Raw genomic sequence first — 17,543 nt, 5'->3', positions numbered from 1 at the left:
TATGTGACAGAAAAAATATCACAAAAAGGAATTCAGTATAACTAAAAAAATTGTATTTAAAATATATTTAAATAATGTTATTGAAAGTCATTTTGTATGACAGACACACAAATCTAGTGCTCTGCATTATAAATGTAAGAAGAGACAAATAAGATAAGCATTTTTTGCAAATTATTGCACTTCATATAAGTGTTATTGCATTTTTTTAAGGAAAACATGACTTTTTTTTGTTTCACTGTCAAGCAAATGAAGATTAGCACCACAGTCTGTGGGAATCTCCAGTTTCCAGATGTAGTGATCATAACTGTATAGGCACCAATATGAATACTTGGGACTAGTTGGACTATTATTATAACGTGCTTTTGCACGGGATATGGGGATTTGCAATCCAAATATAAAAATCCTAAATTTAAATAATTTTTAAATAACAACTTTATTACTTGTATAATAGTCTGATGGTGAATGTTGACCATGAAAAGCTCTGGGTTACTTATATACATAATCTGCGATTTAGTGCTTAAAAGCCGTGAAATACGAGCAGGATATCTTGTCACTCAAATTTGAAAGCATAAATTATTGCCAATTTGGTTATTACCTTTGTATTTGATCTTTTCTGGCATGTTCGTAAACTTATTACCTCAGGCTTCCTGTACAGGATTTATTACTTATTAATTTTGGCCAAGAGCTTTTTAAGATTAATTATTACCAATCAGTGTCACCTTAGAGTAACACTGACAAGCTGTAAGAAATCTTATCACTTATCTACCTTTTTAGATTCTAATCTTGTTTTTATAATTTTTAAAATTTATAAAAATATGTATATTATGTAATTGTTTTTTTTTAAATGAAACATTGTATTTGTGTTTTTATCATTTCAACTGCTTTATAGTACAGATAATTATATTATACTGGTCTAATTAATATTACTTTTTAAAAGTAGAGATAATTGTATTTTTTTCACTATACAATTTTTAAATTTTCAACTGCAATTCCAAATTATTATTTTAAAAATTATAAAAACAAGATTAAAATGTAAAAAGGTAGATAAGTAATAAAAATACAATTATCTCTACTTTTAAAAAGTAATATTAATTAAACCAGTATAATATAATTATCTGTACTATAAAGCAGTTAAAATAATAAAAACACAAATACAATGTTTCATTTAAAAAAAACAATTACATAATATACATATTTTTATAAATTACATAATATACATAAAAAACAAAATGCATAATATTACATCCAAAAAAATAAACATTATAATACTATTTTAGAGGGGTAGTCTGAGTTATCACTTCAGTTGAATCCCCCGTCAAGAACATTGTGTTGAAGGAAAATGTTAAATCTAGTTGTTTTGGCTTCAAACAAAACCATGACACTTACCCAGCAGTGATAAATTAAATGTGATATTTTGACTGTTTTCCCCAAAAGTTTCCGTGAATTGAAGCTCCTGGGACTTGTGTAACATATGACTGCACATTCCAAAATTTATTAAAATATTGTGTAATGTTTAGCAATGTTGTGTAAATACATTCAGAGCTAGCATACTTCATAAGTTATAGCATGTATCTTAGCTTGCCTGGTTTAATGAAAAGTAATAAACCTGAGAATTGAAACTAGAATAAATTGTTGTTATTAGTCCCCTTCTGTTATCACCAAGAGGGGACTAAAGGCTGACCCCTTTCTGTATGTCAATGAAATCTGAATTCAAAAGGTACAAAAGCAAAGTTCATCGTACTGGTATCTGATATAGAACCATACAGAGATTTAGCATGTTATTATAGTTTATGCTCTTCAAAAGGGAGAGAATACAGTTGCAGTCTTAACCATCTGTCTGTATGGACTCAATTGATATTATGGATAAATATCCGTGTTCATTCTATACATACTTGTACTTGTGGGGATCTTTTACTTGTGGGGAAGTCATGGGAGGAAAATATGTTTCTTATGGTGTTTTTGAGATTTTAGATGATTAAAGAAAAAACAAGAGGGCCATGATGGCCCCGAGGTCGCTCACCTGTATATAGGCCCCCCCCCCCCATCCCCGGGCCAATTTTTACCCAAGGGCTATTATTTGTTTATTTGAACAGACTTGGTAGACACCCATAAGAAGATGTTTCATGCTAAACATCTAAGTTCTAGCTCATTGGGTTTTTTAAAAGAAGATTTTTAAAGTTTTTACTATACACATATAGTTAAAAACAATGACACCCCTGGGGCAGGGCCAGTTTTTTTCTGGGCTTTTATTTGAACAAACTTTGTAGATATTTACTTAAAGATGTTTCATGCGTAATATCTAAAATCTAGCTATTTGGGTTTTTTCAAAGAAGATTTTTAAGTTTTTGCTATACACATATAAGGAAAAGCAATGACCCCCCCCCCCCCGGGCGGGGCCAGTTTTGACCCCAGGGCTTTTATTTGAACATACTTGGTAGACACCCATAAGAACATGTTTCATGCTAAATATCTTAGCTCTAGCTCTTTGAGTTCTTTAAAAGAAGATTTTTTAAGTCTTTACTATATGCATATAGGGAAAATCAATGACCCCCCGGGGCGGGGCCAATTTTGACCCCAGGGCTTTTATTTGAACAAACTTGGTAGACACTCATTAGAAGATGTTTCATGCTAAATATCTTAGCTCTAGCTCTTTGGGTTCTTTAAAAGAAGATTTTTTAAGTTTTTACTATATGCATATAGGGAAAATCAATGACCCCCTGGGGCGGGGCCAATTTTGACCCCAGGGCTTTTATTTGAACAAACTTGGTAGACACTCACTAGAAGATGTTTCATGCCAAATATCTAAGCTCTAGCTCTTACGGTTCTTTAAAAGAAGATATTTAAAGATTTTTCTTTCGGTTGCCATGGCAACCAGAGTTCTGCATGGAATTAAATTCTTTGAACAATTTTCAAAGGTGACCACCAAAGGAACATTCCTGTGAAGTTTGGATGAAATTGGCTCAGTGGTTTATGAGGAGATGTCATTTAAAGCAAAAGTTTACGGACGGACGATGGACGGACGGACGCCGGACGAAAAGCGATCACAAAAGCTCACCCTGTCACTTTGTGACAGGTGAGCTAAAAACACATTGTGAACTTAGATAGACATCCGTCCTTCACACTCTTGTCCTGAATATGAATATAACTAGATACGTATTGAAGGGATTTTATGTAAACTTCACAAAGTGATAGAGACTTTTGATAGGAAGTGCAGTGTTCAAGAAACATAGCTCTAACTTGCTTCATGTTTTAATTATCTCCCTTAAGTTAAAAATGTTTATTCCAAACTATCACTGAAACTACACCCAGTTGTACAGACTCGAATTTGTCAAAGTGTCAAAGAACCATAACTGCATTCCTTAGCTTTTTAATTATCTCCCTTTAGAATATATTTACTTAATTATGCTCGCCAAGAGAAATACTGGAAAAGAGTTGATGGAATTTGATTAAAATTTTACACAGCGAAAACATTCAAGTGAAAAGAAGTGTATTTTCAAAGAACCATAATTTTTCCTAGCTTAATTTTACAATTATCTCTTATAATACATCAACATTTAAAATATTGGTTGTCTGGAGTAAATCTTTTCAATGATATCTCACTCAAACTAAATACATTTTTAGAGACTAGTGAGCAGAAGTGCTGTGTCAAATAACCAAAATTCTACATTACTTAGTTTTTGAATGTTCAGAGAGAGGATTAAAATATTGAAGGAATTTGATTGAAACTTCATACAGTGAAAGAGATTAGCATGAGAAGTGCAGTGAACACTTTAAAGCCATCATAAGATCCAATGACATGGCCACATTCATATGTGATGCAAAAATATTGACCATTTGAGTGTTTTCTTGATACTGATACAGAAAATTTAATATATTTATATCATAATTGATTATTTTTTCATAGCTTTTGTCTCCCTTCATTATGTCATGTGTTAAAAAAGTCAAGCTTGCAGTTTCCTCTGGTAGCTCTTATTTCACTTGTTGCTTTTGTCAAAAAGGGCCAATAACGGTTTGTGATGGACTTATATTTGAACATGTATGTCATAGAATAATTGTATCAACTACTGTTCATTTACTGAATTGTGCACTTTATATTTATCAACCGGCAACACCCTTCACTCATTGAATTATCTGCCCCCGAAATAGAAAAAATGGTTATTTTGATCCTTCAAGAACGTCCCAACTGCAGTGCCTTCAGCACTTTGATTACAAATAGCAACAAGTGCGATCAGTAATCACATGTGTCGCCTCAGGATGGCCAATTTCATGTTGGGACAAAATTTGTGACAGACGGACAGACAGATGGATAGTGCACAACTAGACTTGGTACTGATCATTCCTGTAAAGTTTGGATGAAATTGCACCAGTAGTTTATGAGGAGTAGTCAGGACAAGTTTTGTGACGGACGGACAGACAGACGACGGAGAAGTGATCCCTATATGTCGCCACTACTCCGTAGAGGCGACACAATAAGAGATACCTGTATGAAACTTTTGTTAAAAATACAGATGTACCAACAAGTAAGGAAAAATGGAACACATACTTTATAGATAATAATATAAACTGGCCATTGATATATAGTTATGTATTTAAATGTACCAAAGATTCATACATTCAGTGGTTTCAGACTAGAATAATTCACAGAACTTTAGCAACAAACTCAATGCTGTTTAAAATGAAAATTGTTGATAATAAAATGTGTACTTTCTGTAACTGTCAAGAAGAAACACTTATACATTTATTTTGGGAATGTCAAAAAATTCAGTCTCTATTTCAACATACATAATTTTGACAATATTTTCAACTGTAAATCTTTTATTTTAGGTTCTGAAGATGAGGACTTCGAATATGATATGTTTTTAGAATTGAAAAAATACATAAATATATTTGTCTAAGAGAAAAAAATTGTTACCCACATGTAATGGCTTGAAAAATAGCCTTAAATTAGCCTTGACTATTTACAAAAATACCAATTTGACTGACACTGAAATTAAAAGATGGCAAATTGTAAGATTGTTAATCGAATAAGTTACACTGACATTCTATATTTATGTTAGGTTTTCTTTTGTTCTCGTTTTTTAAATAACTTACATACAATCATGTGTAAAATAGACTATTTGTATGCTTTAATTATAATGTTAATATGATAAAATTTAAGGTATATTATGATATTTTGTTTGTAAATATTACAATGTGATATACATGTATAAATAATGTAAGGTATGTGGGGGATGACCCCAACCCTCTCATACCTATTACGGGGTGAATAAACAGGGTAACCCAGTTGGGGCCTCAAAAAAGAAAAAAAATAACTGACAAAAATCATTGATCTGGGAAATGCTGATGATGATGCACAACTAGACTTGATACTGATCATTCCTGTAAAATTTTGATAAAATTGCTTCAGAAGCTTTTGAGTAGAAGTCTGGACAAGTAATTTTCAGGGACATAAAGACAGACAGATGAACAAACAGATGGACAGAAAGACAATGGAGAAGTTATCCCTATCTTTCATGACTACTTTGAAACATGTGGTAACTACTGTGTAGCAGGCAATGCAAAATCATTAACTTGAAAAAAAAAACTTGAAAAAAGGGTTGTTTTTTTTTAAAGGGCAAGAACTTGTCAAAAATCATTCATCCAGAAAAACTGTTAAATATGCACAAGTGCATTAGATACTGATCAGTCCTGTAAAATTTCATTTAAATGGCTTAAGTAGTAAGGGAAGTAGTCCTGACAAACTCTAAAAATTAAAATTCATTTAAGGACCATAATTCTAACAAAATCATTGAACTAGAAAATGCCAATGATATGCACAAATAGACATCATACTGATCATTCATGTAAAGTTCAAATGAAATTGCACCTGTTATTTATGAGGAGAAGTTCTGAAAGTTTTAAGACAGACCAACGACTAGGGTTGGATATCATTAAAAACGAAACGATACAATACCAATACTTTTGAAACGATAAGGTATTTTATTGACACCAATACTCGATATTTTAAAGCGTTATTCGTCATGTAATCATTATTTCCATAGTAATTTTATTTTGATCTGTTTTATTAATAAATGAAAGTAATTTTCAAGCTTCTTTGTGATGATAATTATATTCCATATCCCTTTTACATGTATTAAAATAAAATTGAGAAAATGAAAATGTTATTGTTTATGAAATAAAATATGTCTGAGACCTTCACATCAACATATCAATGATATCATGAAAAATTAACAGAAAATCATGACTGAAGAACGCTTTGTTCTTGATATCAGCAATGACATGTATATTATAAAAGTTGAATATTTTAATGTTTGTTTGTTTTATTTTACGCCTTTTTCCAACAGTATTTCAGTCATATAGGCGGGTAGTTTCCTAACCATCATTCCTGGAGTGTTACACCAGTACAGAACAACCTTCCTCCGCGCTAAACTACCAAATATTTTAATACAATTGTAGAAATCTTTACAGCCAAAAACATGTAACTATAATTTTTAAGAATGATAAATCATAATGTGATCAAGAAATGCCGTATCAAGTATTTGAATTATATATATAGCCACTATTTCTCCTTATGAGGCGACTCAAAATATATAGATCTGCCCACAACTGATCATCCCACATGGCTACCACGTCTGCAGAAAATGACTGACAACTAACATAATGAAGATTTATGTTCAATCTAGAAACAGTGATTTTTTTCAAATTTTCAAAACAACCTGTGGCTTTCTGAAGGGGGAAATATAGCATGATAAATCAAACAAGAGCACCGCTAGGCGGAGCATTATATGCCCGAAAGTGTTTTTTTTTTTTTAGTAAGGATGAAGCGTTTGTAAGACATTGCATAAATTAAATAAAGTATAACCTCCTTCAAATAGCAATCCTCCTATAAAGTTTGAACACTATGGGTGAAATGGAACTTAAGTTATGTTCCAGAAACTGTCTTCAGTTTTAAGGTAATAGTGACCTTGACCTTGTGACCTCAAAATCAATAGGGGTCTTGTACCCAATATGGACAATCATCCTATGAAGTTTGAATATTGTGGGTCACATGGAACTTAAGTTATGCTCCGGAAACTGTTTTCAGTTTTAAAGAAATAATGACCTTGACCTTTGACCTTGTGACCCCAAAATCAATAGGGGTCTTCTTCCTAATATGGACAATCATACTATGAAGTTTGAACACTGTGGGCCAAACGGAACATAAGTTATGCTCCGGAAACTGTTTTCAGTTTTAAGGTGATAGTGACCTTGACCTTTGACCTTGTGACCCAAAAATCAAAAGGGGTCTTCTACCCAATATGGACAATCATCCTATGAAGTTTGAATATTGTGGGCCAAGTGGAACTTAAGTTATGCTCCAGAAACCAAATTGCTAACGGATGGACGGACGTTCCAACATTTTGGGTTTAGGGGCTATTTTCTTTGTTATTTTCTTAAGGGCTACTAGCCCATAAACCCTTTGATCACGGAATGAACCTATTGTTCTCTTTTGTTCTATTTACTGTTATATAGCCCCTAAACCCAAAATGTTTGCTCGGACGGACGGACGGATAGACGGACGGACGCCAGGGGGTATAACATAATATGCCCGAAATTCTTTCGGGCATATCAAAAGGGGGAAAACCTGAAATCAAATTCAAACAACTGAAAACACATTTTATGTAAAAAACTAGAGGATGCTTTTGTAAAAAAGCGCATGTCTCCCCCACTGCTGAGTATAACTGTGAATGGAAACAGGAATGGAAATGGAGATAAGATAATGTAAATACATGACCAATGGTCACTGTGACCTTAACCTTTGACCTACTGACCCCATAAACAAGAGGGATCATCTGCTCAATAAGACCAATCATCCTATGAAGTTTGAGGGTTGTAGGTCTAAAGGAACTCTAGTTATCATCCGGAAAGGAGAAATTAACCAACGGTCGCTGTGACCTTTGACCTTTGACTACTGACCATTAAAACAATAGGGATCATTTGATTAATAAGACCAATCATCCTATGAAGTTTGAGGGTTGTAGGTCAAAAGGAACTCTAGTTATCATCCGGAAATGAGAAATTGACCAACAGGTCACTGTGACCTTGACCTTTGACCTACTGACCCCAAAAAACAATAGGGATCATCAGCTCTATAAGACCAATCATCCTATGAAGTTTGAGGGCTGTAGGTCAAAAGAACTCTAGTTATCATTCGGAAACGAGAAATTGACCAACGTCACTGTGACCTTGACCTTTGAACTACTGACCCCCAAAAACAATAGGGATCATCTGCTCAAATAAGACCAATCATCCTATGAAGTTTGAGGTCTGTAGGTCTAAAGGAACTCTAGTTATCATCCGGAAACGAGAAATTGACCAACGGTCAGTGTGAACCTTGACCTTTGACCTACTGACCCCAAAAACAATAGGGATCATCAGCTCTATAAGACCAATCATCCTATGAAGTTTGAGGGCTGTAGGTCAAAAGGAACTCTAGTTATCATTCGGAAACGAGAAATTGACCAACGGTCACTGTGACCTTGACCTTTGAACTACTGACCCAAAAAACAATAGGGTCATCTGCTCAATAAGACCATTCATTCTATGAAGTTTGAGAGCTGTAGGTCAAAAGGGAACTCTAGTTATCGTCCGGAAACGAAGAATGGACGGACGGACTGACGGACGGACGGACTGACGGACGGACAGGGCAAAAACAATATGTCTCCCCCCGAGGTGGGGGAGACATAATTAATTCAATTTAACATGCAGAGGCTATATCACTGTTGTACAGCGTTCCCCGGATATAGCCCCTAAAAACACCGAAAACGAAAGTAGAAAGCTGCACACCGAGTACACACAGATAATGTTTTAACCTATTTCTTCATCATAACTTCATCGATTTTTCAAAACTTAACAATATTGGTGAAGCTTAATATGTCTAGTTTTAGAGCAGTATTTGCTTTTGTCTGCAAATTGAATACTTTTTGTTAAATTGGTGATAAATTGTAGCGTATTTGTTGATATTTGCGAACGATGTTGATATTTACCACTAAATCATGCCCAAAACGCATTTTCTGTACAGAATTCCGCCGTTAATACAAACAATAGCCATCCCTCTTCTTATATTTGAGTTTTCACCATTCGACTCGAGCTACTTTTAACAAAATTTGCGAAAAACGACCTTGCCTTGTGTACAGAGTCTAGCACGGATGTGTACGGGGTGTAGATGGAAAACTGTTAGCGGGTGTACGAGGTGTAGTTGGGAAACGAATGTCATTTTTTGCAAAATAAATTCAGTACCAGAGCATATACACGTACGCTGATGAATATGTCGGGAGCAAGGATTGTGAAGTGAATGATTCTAATTTTATAAAGGATTAAATTATAAACATGTTACGCTCCATGTATATTAACCCTTTCGCTGCCAGAGGGTTATTGTTTTATTGTTCACCTATTTGCCAGAGGATTTTCTAAGAAATTACTATATTATTAATTAATATAATTATTATTATTTGTTATTAGTATTATAATAATTATATATGTTTCCAATTCTGTTAGTATAATAATAATTATTGTCGATGGTATAATTTTCTTTATATTTATTATTATTTTTATTATTATTATTATTAATTTATTATTATTACTATTATTATTATAGAAACGGCTAAAGCCGTCCATATGGCAAATACGCCGAAAATAACAGGGACGGCTAGACCACTTTTTTATGTGAAACTATAAATTAATTGGAAAAATGAAAAAATCAAAAGACCACAATTTCATTTCATATTGGTAGAACATATATAGTACAGCAAATCTATAATTTGTATAACCATGTTCGAGTTATGCATTGTGAACTAAACTTGATCTAAACGTGTTATATTGGTTTATTAGTTTACCTGTCTTAAGACTTCATTGAAAAACAAAAATATGTTAATAAGCTTTGGTAAAATATCAGCCTTGATTAGTTAGGTTAATCATCTGATATATCTTTCGGGGAAATACTATATTACTGGCTATAAAATCGTTCATAATTTTTTGCAGTCAAACTCGATTGACCTCACTTGTGATTTCCATATTGTTTTATATATATAATGCTGCTGCTTTTTCTGAAAATGATTATTATGATTATGATGACTCTTCAATGATGATGATGACGATGATAATGATAATGATGGTATTTTATGTTTTCAGTTCAACAATGCCATACCAATGTACAGAGGTGCAGAGATATAATTATGAAACATTTAAAGTATTCGGCATATTATAGAACATCATTCCAGTTTGGAAATTCGACATAGAGACTTAGATGGACAAAGTGTTAAAATCACTATAAACTACAAAGTGACCGCAGTGTTATGTACAGAACAATGTTGAACAATAGCTATTGATGACAAAAAAAAAATCACATTCTAAAAGGAACAATGTACCAAAGGATAGTCCATTCAAGAAAATAGTAAAATTTGGCAATCTCAGTGAAAATGAATTCTGTGCATCTGATGTTTCTTCCACAAATGCTGACATTGGACTTATCTCAAGAAGATGACACATTTGCAGAGTTAGTACAGATTCTACCAGCTGTGATTCATTCATTGACAGTGGTCAGCTAGAAGAATATGTACAATACAACAAATTGTAGCAGAGAAACGGTATCTTCTAAGTCGACTTATAGCTTATATAAGGCGGCTTGAACTGTTTTGTAAAAGACAGTGCTAATACTGTTTTGTAGAAAATGACACTCATGCATAATCTTTTAAGGATCGACCTCCTGTCTTATGTGTAGGTCAGTTATACATGTATATATATAAATATATCCCCATTCGGACCATTTCCATTCAGCGAGTTGGTCAAAAGACTCCTCAACATGTCTTATAAATACCGACAGACACTATTCAGTAAGGTGTGACAATAAAAATTAAACGTAGTCATACGTTTTAGCTCAAAAACACTAAAAAGTTAAATTATTTACCAAATAATTCTGTATGGTCCTCTAATTTATCCATGTTTAGTCTGAAATGAGATTATTTCCATTTAAAAATAATATAAAAGACTATACTTTAAAAATATGTGACTGCTAGACACCGTACACATCTACTAAACCCTGTACATTAAACTACTACACCCCGTTCACTTGAATTTGTTTTCTTTGCTAGACTCTGTACACAAGGCAAAGGTCGTTTTTTTGCAAATTTTGTTAAAAGCAGATCGAGTTGAAGGGTGAAAACTCAAATATAAGTAGAGGGATGACAATAGTTTGTATTAACGGTGGATTTCGATACAGCAAATGCGTTTTGGGCTTGATTTAGTGGCAAATATCAACAAATGCGCTACATTTTATCGCCAAGTTAACAAAAAGTTTTCAATTTGCAGACAAAAGCAAATATTGCTTTAAAACTAGAAACATTTAGCTTCACAAAATTGTTTAGTTTGGAAAAATCGATGAAGTTCTGATGAAGAAACAAGTTAAAACATTACCTTGGGTGTACTCGGTGTGCAGCTTTCTACTTTCGTTTTCGGTGTTTTTAGGGGCTATATCCGGTGGACGCAGTACAACAGTGTATATATAGGGTCAGATTTCTGTCTTCTAGATGATATACATGTACATGTACAATATGTATATAACTTACACAATAAATACATTTTAAACTTCATTACAGTATATACCTTGTGAGTGAAACAAGTACCCTCTTCTTTATTTATAAATGTTCCTCCACAAACAATCACTCGATCATCCAGTGTATGTGACTTGTGTTGTAAAGTTAAGGTTATATTCATGCAAGGTGTTAAGAATAGGAGAAATAGTATTTTAGATCATCCATTACAAATTCTTACACAAAATCCAAAACAACTCAAGAATCAGTCCAACTCATATAAAACCCATAATACACATAATAGAATTTAAACCATTTAATCTAGAGATAGATAACCAACTGTAAACCAAAAAGAATAAATACCTTAGTCCAATTCTCCTCCAAACACTTTAAATATAAAATAAACTATCAAAGCTTGCAAAGAGCAAAGCAAAATCTAACTCTAAAACTTTGAAACTACACACCAAACCTGATCATGTTATCACAATATAACAATACTCTCATCTGATTGGATGAAAACATACACCTGTCAACTCAGTTTATAAATAGTTTAACATGTACAATATCTTGGAATGTGTGAAAAGTTCTCACTAGTATTAAAGACCAATGATGACCTGTAAACATTAAAGGCACATCATGACCAAAAATATAAATATTTTAAAAAATGATTAAATGTTAAAAAATTAGCACTGCTACAATAGTGAATTATTTCCCTATTATTTCGTTGAAAAGATCCTTGCCTGGTTATGCAGTAATTAAAGAAATAAGGCTTTTGTTTGCTATAAAAAATAAATTTTGGATGGTGGGCTGGTGGGTGGGAAACTGTCCTGTACTGGCTGTCGGGTATTTCAGGAACCGTGGGTATCATAAAATGCTGATGATATTTGGCAGATTTGTTATTTTCTATGCTACAATTATTTTCTGCTTGTATTATGTTTATACAGGGTTATTTTTGCTAAATAACTAGCTTTAACTGCTTCTTCCCTAGACGTAACGTTACAGACTTGTTATAGTTTATGTCGGTCAAGCCTGACGTCTAATAGTTATTGCTCATAAACGCATAACATCATAATGAAAAAATAAAAAATGTCAATTGTCTTGCCTTTCAAGCTTTATCAAAAAACTTATCTATTTTTCTATCTATTAAAAGGCGTGTATCGAAACAAATCCACAAGTAATGGGACCATGTTTTCAAGCTGTATGCCAAAATATCAAAAAGGCTGTGATAAGTACTTACTGAGAAAACAACTGTTACGAAAAATTCCTACCATTGACCACTTAATCGGTGAAAATTTAACTAAGTCGATAAAACAGGAAGTGGAAATGGGCAACAGACTGATATCAAATCCCCCGTATGGGACCATGTGTTGATGCTGTATGCCAAATATCAAAGAGGCTGTGATGAGTAGTTGCTGAGAAAAACTGTTACGACAATTTTTTCCTCGCCATTGACCTTTAATGTTGAAAAATTTACTAAGTCGATAAACAGGAAAAGTGGATGACGACAGACCTGAAATCAAATCCCATGGTTATGGGACCATGTGTTGATGCTGTATACTAAAGTATCAAGAGGCTGTGATAGTAGTTGCTGAGAAAACTGTTTACGAAAATTTTCTTCCATTTTTTTTCTTACATTAATGCTGAAAAATTTAAACTAAGTCGATAAACAGGCAAGTGGATGAGCGACAGACCTGAAATCAAATCCCACTGTAATGGGCCACTGTTGATTTCGCTGTAATGCGCAAATATTCAAGAGGCTGTGATAAGTAGTTGCTGGAGAAAAAACTGTTACGAAAGTTTTTGCCCCCCGCCCGCCGCCCACCGTCGGCCGCCCGCATTCACCATACTATATAAACCGGGTTTGCACATGCACACCCGGCCTAAAAAGTTGAATTTTTCTGCTAAGCCTTTGTGAACTTAGAGGACGTTGATGGAAGCTTGCTATAGACCCACTGTCTTGTCCATGAATTAGGCACTATCGAACTGAGCGTAAAAGTGCCATACTGTGTGTTTTCTTAAAGCTTCCCGTTTTCATTTTCTATTTGCTAATTTTTAATTTTTAAACAATGCTAGTCTGGCATAAAAACAGGTGAAATAAGGAGATATACAATCTCTTAAGAACCCCACTAAACGGAAAAATTTGGGAAAAATGTTGGCAGACTTGGTTTGATTTGGGGCCTTTTTCTTTGGAAATGGTACTGGGAAAGGCAAATCCCGTCCACACCCCCCTGCGCCGACTCAAGGTTTAATTTTAAAAAAATTTAAAACATAAAATAGTAAAATTTGAATTTTGCCAAAACACCCGAGTTTTGGGTTTATACGGGGGTTTTCTTTTCCAATGGAATTTTAAAATGTGACACTTTTTTCACCCGGGTACTTTTGAACGGGTTGCGTTTTGGCCCAAACAAGTAACCAGAATATGTGCCCTCCTAGCTAATGAAAAAACAAGGGATGAAAACAAAAAAAGGGGGGCGTTTTTAAAAATGTTTGGGTCTTTATTTCGGCTTTCGAATCCACCTAACTGGACTATTTTAAAAAAATACCCAATTTTGACTGCACTGAAATTAAAAAGGCAAATTTTGTAAGATTGTTTATTTTGTATGCTTTAAAATGAATAATGTCAATATGATAAAATTTAAGGTAATATTATGATATTTTGGGTTTGTAAATATTACAATGTGATTATACAATGTAAAAATAAGTAAGGGTTATGTTGCCATTGTGGGGGATGAACCGCCAAACCCCCTTCATACCTTATTAACGGGGTGAAGATAAACTCGGGGGGTTACCCAGTTGGGCTCTCAAAAAAAAAAAAAATAAACTGAACAAAAATCATTGAATCTGGGTGAAATGCTGGATGAATATGCCACAACTTAGACTTGATACTATGCATTCCTGTAAAATTTTTTGATTAAAATTGCTTCAGAAGCTTTTTGAGTAGAAGTCCTGGACAAAGTAATTTTGAGGGGAACATAAAGACAGACGATGGAACAAACAAACAATTTGGACAGAAAGACAATGGAGAAGTTGACCCCATATCTTGAATGAAAAATGTTATTGTTTTGGGAAATAAAATATGTCCTGAGACCTTTCACATCAAATTTATAAAGATATCATGAAAATTAACAGAAAAACCATGACCGAAGAAAAAACGCTTTGTTCTTGATATCAGCAAATGACATGTATATTAAAAAAGTTGAAAAAATTTTTTAATTGTTTTTTTAGGTTTTATTTTAACGCCTTTTTCCAACACCAGTATTTCAGTATAATAGGCAGGTAAGTTTCCCTAACCATCATTCCTGGAAAGAGTGTTACAAACCAGTAACAGAACAATTCCTCCGCGCTAAACTCCGAATATTTTAAATAACAAATTGTAAGAAATCTTTACAAGCCAAAACCCATTGTAACTATAATTTTTCTAAAAAATGATAAATCATAATGGTTTAAGAAAAAGCTGTTCAAGTATTTTAATTTAAAATATTTGCCCACTTAAAACCCCTTAAAGAAGGGGACCCCAAAAATTATATGGAAACCCGCCCACAAAAAATCATCAACCCCCAAAGGCTACCACGTCTTTAGAAAAAAGACTGAAAAACTTTAAAAATTTAAAGAAGATTTAAAGTTCCCAATTTTTAGAAACAAATGATTTTTTTCAAAAATTTTTAAAACAACCTTGGGGGCTTTTTTGAAGGGGGGGGAAAATTTTTTCAGATAAAACAAAACAAGAGCACCACTTTGGGGGAGCATTATAAGGGCCCCAAAGGGGTTTTTTTTTTTAAAATGGGTGAAGCAAGTTTGTAAGACATTGGCCCTAAATTAAAAAAAATAAAAACCTCCTTCAAATAGCAATCCTCACTATAAAAATTTGAAAATTGTGGGGCCCAAAAGGAACTTTAAAATTTTTGCCCTTTGGGAAAATGTTTTTTAGTTTGGGGGTAATAGCGGGCCTTGAAACTTTGACCGGGGACCCCAAAATCCAAAAAGGGGGGGGGGTTTTTACCCAATATGGGCAAACATCCTAAAGAAGTTTCAAAACTAGGGCCAAATTTGAAAATTTTGTTATTTCTGGAAAAATGTTTTCATTTTTTTAAAGGGAATAGTGACTTTTACCCTTTTGAAACCCCCCAAAAAAAGAAAAATTTTTATTTTTAAAATTATAAATTTTATTTAATAAAATCTTACCCGAATTTTCATTTAGGATTTCAATTTTTTTTCCCACCTTTTTTTAACCCCCTTAAAAAAGAAAGTGTTGGGATTTTTTTTACAATCCATTGAATGCATTGAAACAAAATAATTTCCTGGGAAGTTTTTTAAACGCAAAGAACACACTTTTGGGGTATTCCCACGTGAAAACAAGTTTTCCATTTTTGGCGCGTAACGGCCCTCTAATGGAAAACTTGAAATCTGTTGGGGGTGGGATGGGAAAGGGATCATGTAATGTCAGGTAAGTATTTAAAATTCATAATTAATTATAACTTGAAAATAAAAATTTTTTCAATTTTAAAATTTCATGAAATACTTACCTGACATTAACATTTAGGATTAATATCTGATTATAAAGGCAGTTAAAAGAATAACTGGTGGAGGGAGATTCAAGTTGAAAATCCATCCATAAATTTTTAACATCAAAATAACAATAAAGAAAATTTTAAAAAAAAACTTACCTCTGAAGAATCCAAACTTGGAACAATTTCAATTTAGGTATGGTCAAAAACTGCAGAAATAAGTTGCAAATGCCAATAGAAACATAACCAACTGTATTAAAAAAATCCCACTGTATTTACACTGTTTACTGTACAAAATACTCAGTTCCTTATCTGTAGGTATGATGTATAATACCAAAATATAATATAGCCCTCCAAAGCCGGATCAAACAAATATACTTAAAAATTCCTTGCAAACTCGCAAAAAAGAAAATATTTTAAATATGTTATTAAATTATACAAAACTAATTCTTTTTGTCTTACAACAGTCAATGAAATTATATTCAAATCCGCCAAGTAATGTTTGGTAAAATGTAGTTCTCCCTAGATCAGTTCAGCAGATTCCCATAATCTCCTTCATAGATACCCCTTTGAAAAGAGCCCCATGAAGGACCCGAAAATTTCTGGTAAGAGTGACCTTTAATAGATTTAAAGCACTTTTCTACTAACTCAAATATCTGTTTTTATGTTTTTTACAATCCAGAGATATTGGGTTGTAGATGAAATGTTTGATGTGGTTTTTTAGAAGATAAAAATACTGGGTAATTCCTGTCACAGACTTTTTTAAATTTTCTGTTCCCTTTTTTGCTAAACTCTTTTTTGGATCTTTTTTCTTGTTGTCCCCGGAAAACTTGGTTGAACATAGGAGTAGGCTTTGGTGATTTGGCCGTCTTGCTTTGAAAACCTGGCCTGATAAAAGTTATCCCCTTTTTTTCTTTCAACTCCAAAACTTTCCCCCCAAATAAAGAGCTGAAGATCCTTAACAACGCTAAATCGAAATGGTAAGTATCAGGAAAACACGTTTTCCATGTTTAAAAACTTAAAGACGCTTCCAATGGGGTTCATATGGTGCCTTCTTCAGCGAACCTAAAACAAAAAGAAGATCCCATTCAGGGTCAAGTTTTTAACTGGTGGCCTTTCATTAAATACACCTTCTCAGTAATGACAGGGTGAAGACGAATAACATGAGAGATGTTGCCAATTGGAACTTTGTTCTACATAGGAAGGAACAAGCCGAAAACATTGATCTATACCTGAAATAGTTCTATATGCAGTACCTTGATGAAACTTGTATGCAAGAAATTTACACAGTCCCTTTAAAGATGCTGCATATGGATTAAGTTTGTTGTTCACTGGCACCATTCAGAACAATTTGAATTTACACCTATAGTCTTGCTTGTGTTCCCTTCTCCAGGAAGAATGCAAGCAATTTCCTAGACTTTTTTGAAAATCCCTCTGTTTCGAAATATCGGTCGATATGAGCCATGCAGTC

At 33.4% G+C, this 17,543-nt stretch overlaps 1 protein-coding gene across 8 annotated transcripts in view; it reads right to left on the bottom strand.

Annotated features, from left to right (window-relative positions):
• The window catches only part of LOC132739560 (lysine-specific demethylase 6A-like), a 115,165-nt gene that overhangs the window by 64,865 nt on the left and 32,757 nt on the right, over nucleotides 1-17,543 (bottom strand). For 5 of the 8 annotated variants that reach the window (XR_009627024.1, XR_009627026.1, XR_009627025.1 and 2 more), the window contains exon 1: nucleotides 11,931-12,209. The exons of 2 other annotated variants lie outside the window; for them this stretch is intronic. The gene's annotated coding sequence lies outside the window, so the exon portion shown is untranslated. Of the gene's footprint in view, nucleotides 1-11,640; nucleotides 11,910-11,930; nucleotides 12,210-17,543 lie in introns of those variants that run through there. One more of the 8 variants, XM_060727274.1, reaches the window with a different exon arrangement.

This window comes from Ruditapes philippinarum, unplaced genomic scaffold, assembly GCF_026571515.1.
Source record: "Ruditapes philippinarum isolate M1 unplaced genomic scaffold, ASM2657151v2 ctg43_1_1_1_1, whole genome shotgun sequence".
NCBI lineage: Eukaryota > Metazoa > Mollusca > Bivalvia > Venerida > Veneridae > Ruditapes > Ruditapes philippinarum.
Note: the sequence above shows the minus strand (reverse complement) of the source record. Positions and strands in the feature narration are given on the sequence as shown.